General features: G+C 48.3%; 1 pseudogene; it reads right to left on the minus strand.

The window, feature by feature from the left end:
• Positions 1–1,237: 1,237 nt before the first annotated feature.
• Positions 1,238–1,874, minus strand: LOC103727260 (annotated as a pseudogene).
• Between the last annotated feature and the right edge of the window lie 2,930 nt (positions 1,875–4,804).

Below are 4,804 nucleotides of genomic sequence, written 5' to 3' on the forward strand. Positions count from 1 at the left end.
GAGGACTTAGATCTTCCACTTCAAATCATCCCTACTGGACAGCTGTCTACTAGCCTAATCATTCAAAGCGTGTACATACCCACTGATCTCTTTCATGAACTAAACTGGATTAAGAGTGAAGGTTGCAAGATGGTCTTCCATGAGAAACAACAACCATCCTGCAATCCATCCTTCATCAATCTGTTCATTCATTCACTCATTCATTCATTCTCTGAACTCCAGTGATGAGAGAGAACCCAGGCATCACAGTGTCTACACCTGCTGGAGAACACAAGAGTCAACAGGCATATTGGTTCTTTGTCAGTTCATAGTCTCAGGGGGAAGGAGAGACAATAACCAAATCATCCAGAGAGTAAAGGAACGGCTCAGGCGAAGAGGCAGCAAGGGGAGAATGTCAGGAGTACACAGGCAGGCGGGCCAAGGGATGCTTCCTTGAGAAAGGTGAGTCAAGGTAAAAGGTGGAAGGAGAGAAGAGAGACCCGAAGGTTGGGGGGGCTTGGCTCCCACAAAGCAAGGTTGAGTTTAAACATTCCAGTCAATGGACAATTAACAGAGAAGGAAAAGTCTAACTACCCGGGCCATGTTTAAGATTGTATACTGACTGTTTTTTGTTTGTTTGTTTGTTTGTTTGTTTGTTTGTTTGTTTGTTTGTTTGTTTGTTTGTTTGTTTGTTTGTTTGTTTGTTTGTTTGTTTGTTTGTTTGTTTGTTTGTTTTGAGACAGGGTCTCCCTGTAGCCTCAGCTGGCCTGGAACTCACTATGTAGACCAAGCTGGCCTTGATCTCACAGAGACCCACCTGCCTCTGCCTTCTTAGTGCTGGATTAAAGGCCAGTGCCACTATTCCTGGCAAGATTGCACAAATGTGTTAGTCAGCTTTCCATCTTTGTGACTTGAGATAGACTTAATATGGAAAATGGTTTTTTGTTGTTGTTGTTGTCTTTGAGAGGGGTGAGCCCTGGAACCACAGATAGACTCCAGGTCCCTTTTCTTCTGTCTCAAGGATGGAAGACACAAGGACATAAGAACCAGATCTGAGCAGAAGCAGTGTGACACGATCGAAGGCTGAGCTCAAATTCTTGTGCAGTCCTAGGAGCAGTCCAAGAGCCCTCTAAGTCTCCTGAGCCAACCTCACCAAAGGGCAGCTGTGATTCTTGCCACTGAACAGGAAACCGTCAGAACTGGGTGACCCCAAGCCTGCCCCCAGATCCAGGCCTCCCCAGCGGGAGACAGATCCTCATTACTCTTTGCTCAAAGGGAGATGTCTCCTGTCCTTGCCCGCGTTTCGTCGTCTCTTTCGACTCAGGAAACTATCCAGTTTCTTGCTGCACTTCAGCTCTTTGAACTTCTCGGCCAGGGCCAACTGACGCTGCTCAGATTTCTTCAGGAAGTACAGCCGATGGCCCGCTAGGGCCGAGCCTGCAGCTCCTGCTTCAAGGCCAGGCCTGCTGCTGCTTTCGTTCCTGCTGTGCCATTTCTTGCTGTTCCAGCCGTTGAAGCAGCTGCTGCAGCTTCTCATGTGCCTCCCCTGCGCGGTGCTTCTTCCACTGCTTCTTCACAAGCTCTTTCTCTTTGGCTCGAATATCATTCAAGAACTGATAAGTTTTGTCAAACACCTCAGGATTATATTCCCCTGACATATCATCGAAGCAGGGGTCCACCTTTTTACTGATGGGCACAACCTGGGGTAAAAATGGTCCTCGGATTTTAGCTGGCATTTCCGGAGACCTGCGCTTATCTGCAACACACACAGGCTGTCTAGAGCTCTGCTTCTTGGTGTCGTTTCCAGCGACCAATCGTTTGTATGCCTTGGTTCCCACTTGGCTCTGCAATTCTAACAGCGCCTGAAATGACATGTCAGGTGTGTCCCTCGTCTGGTCGCCGGGCTCCATGGCTCCACCTGGATCGCCGGGCGGCCACGCGCAGTCCGGCTTTCGGCATCCGGACCGCGAGTCCTCGGGAGATGTTCCTTTTGGCTCATGGATTCAGAAGTTTCAGTCCACGATGCCTCGGCTCTGGGATCGCGGCAAGGCAGACCATAGTGGTAGGAGATGCAGGATGGAACAAGTTTACTTCATGACAGCTGGGAAATAAAAAGAGGAAGGAAGTGGAGGGGCCAGCATCCCAAAATCCCCTTCAAGGACATGCCCTTAATAATCTAACTTCCTTCTATCAGGTCCTACCTCCTGAAGGTTGAACCTGCTAAATAGAACCAAGCCTCTGGAGTGCATTACAGCCAAGCTGTAACACTATCCTAAAAGCAATAGGAAAAGCTCACTCTTGAAATTTCATCACTTAAGAGGCTGAGGCAGGAGGATTGCGACAAGGTCAAAGCCAGCCTGAGTTACATAGTGAGTGCCAGGTCAGCTGGGCTACCGAGCAAGAGTCTGTTTAACAGATAACAAACTGGGGAGCGAGATCACTCAGTACAGCACTTGTTCAAGCATGAAGACCTAAATTGATGATCCCTAGCACTCACATTGTTTTAAAAAGCCGGGTATGGTGACATGCACTTGCAATCCCAGCACTGGAGAGATAGAAGGCAGATCCCTGGGCCTCTCCAGCCAGCAGCAGCCTAGCCTCCTGACAAGCTGTGGGTCCCAGGACCAGACCCTGTCTCAGCTAAGCTGGAAGTTCCTAAGAAACTATATTTGAATTTGACTTCTGGCCTACACGCACGCACGCACACACACACACACACACACACACACACACACACACACACACACTGCACATAGAGCAGTAGGAAGCCATCAACAAGCTTCAAGCTGAAGATAGTCCTGCTACTACCACGCTCTGAAACGGGCTAATGTGTATTTGTAGATGGCAGTGCTGCTCTTTTGTACTCCAAAGGGAAGAGATCTGTTCTGGAGGAAAATTAAGACTGTGTTTTCCTGGAGAGCAAAGACAAAGGAAGGGTCAAAGTTCCACTACTGAGTTAATCTTCAGAAATAATGGCAAGAGAAAGAGAAAGCTCTGGATTGTAAAAACAAGCGCTTTCAGTAAATCAAAGGCAAAAGCCCAGAGAAGCAGGGCGAGAAGTTCATACTTTGGTACGTGTCAGGGAAGGGAGGAAGCAGACTGGGGGGATGAGCACTGAGGTAGCCTGCCTTCTTGAACCAGACAAAAAAAGAGAAGGGAAGAGGAGGCCTGGAGAGGCTGCCCACACTCCAAGACAGAGGGTATGAAAACTCCATGGAGGAGTGGGCAATAGCCATAGGTGCCTACACATGTGAGACAGAACCCAGGCAGCACAGTGTCTACACCTGCTGGAGAGCAGAGTCAACATGCATAGTGTCTGTACAACTAGAGAGCACACAATCAGTACACAGTGTCTACACCTGATAAAGAGCATACAGCCAGCACATGGTGTCCACACAGTTGGAGCACAGAATCAGCACACAGTGTCTACGCAGCTGGAAAGCACACAGTACACAGTGTCTACACCTGCTGGAGAAAACATATGCAGCACACAGTGTCTACACCTGTTGGAAAGCACACAGTCAACACACTCAATCTACATCTGTTGGAGAACATACAGTCAGCACACAGGGTCCGCAGCTGCTGGAGAGAACCCAGTCTACACCTGCAGACTGTTACACCTGATTCATAAGAGTAAGAAGCCAGCGCTGGAGAAATGGCTCGGTGGAGAAAAGGCTCAGTGGTGAGGAGCATTGACTGCTGTCACAGAGGACCCAGATTCGATTCCCAGCCCCCACATGGAGACTCTGAACTGTTCTTAACTCCAGTTCCAGGGGAATCTGACACCCTCTTCTGACCTCCATGGCATTGCACAGCACGGTGCACTCACATACATGCAGACAATATGCTCATACACATTTTTTTTTTTAAAAAAAAAAAGAGTAAGAAGACATGGACTGTCTATAACTTTGAGAACACCCAGCCAGCACACGTAGACCATCTAGACCTGCTTGGAAGCATACTGCCTAATGGCAGCCTGGGCTGGGGAACATGTGTCTGGCTGCCTATCTTTTCATCTGCCTGGCAGGCATGGTAGCATCTTTTGTTGCATACCCTCAAACTTTCCCCTAACTGATCAGCTCATCACTTAGTAAATTCCCTTCTCTGTGGAATAATTGCAGTGTTAGCACAGCCAAATGGGGTAGTGGGCCTGCACATTGGAAACCATTCCTCTTTATCTATCCGTAAGTAAGGGTACAGAACGACCTGGGCCCAAGTCACACTTAGGGCCATCTCTGTAATAAATGAGATAGGCTTTTTCCAAAGTTCAATCTGACTCCTGCACAGGGAGCTGAATGCCAAATGGCCAGGGAGGAAACTGCAAGCTCAGAAAGCTACCACAGTAGTCCAGTAAGAAGTGGTGGCACCCTGGACTGGATGATGGTAACTTAGATACAGAGCAGATTGGATTCCCACTCCTGGGAGATGAGCAGATATGAAAATACAGGATAGTTGCATTCACCATCAATTAAATTTCCATGTAATGCTGAATACCAACTCGATTCTCAGGGGGTACAACAGTCACTTCCTTCTCACCAGACCTGTAGCTTACTGGGGCATTTCTGCTGCAGGCTGCCAGCGAAGCTCAGGCAATTTCCAAGTACCTCATTCCAGACCTGTGGCTCCATGCGAGCAGCTCTTCTTGATACCCAGCACAAGGACAACTCGCAAATCAAGGCTTAACAAGTAGACTTTCACATCCCATCAGTCAATGGACAGGAAAGGGTAAAGCCCAAAGGCAGTGGGTCAGGGCTTTAACTCTTTCTGAACCAATCAGTCACAGCAAGGATGTTGTATTAGTTACTTTTCTCATCCCTGTGACAAA

The sequence above is a fragment of the Nannospalax galili genome, unplaced genomic scaffold (assembly GCF_000622305.1).
Source record: "Nannospalax galili isolate Female #2095 unplaced genomic scaffold, S.galili_v1.0 scaffold768, whole genome shotgun sequence".
In the NCBI taxonomy this organism is placed as follows: domain Eukaryota; kingdom Metazoa; phylum Chordata; class Mammalia; order Rodentia; family Spalacidae; genus Nannospalax; species Nannospalax galili.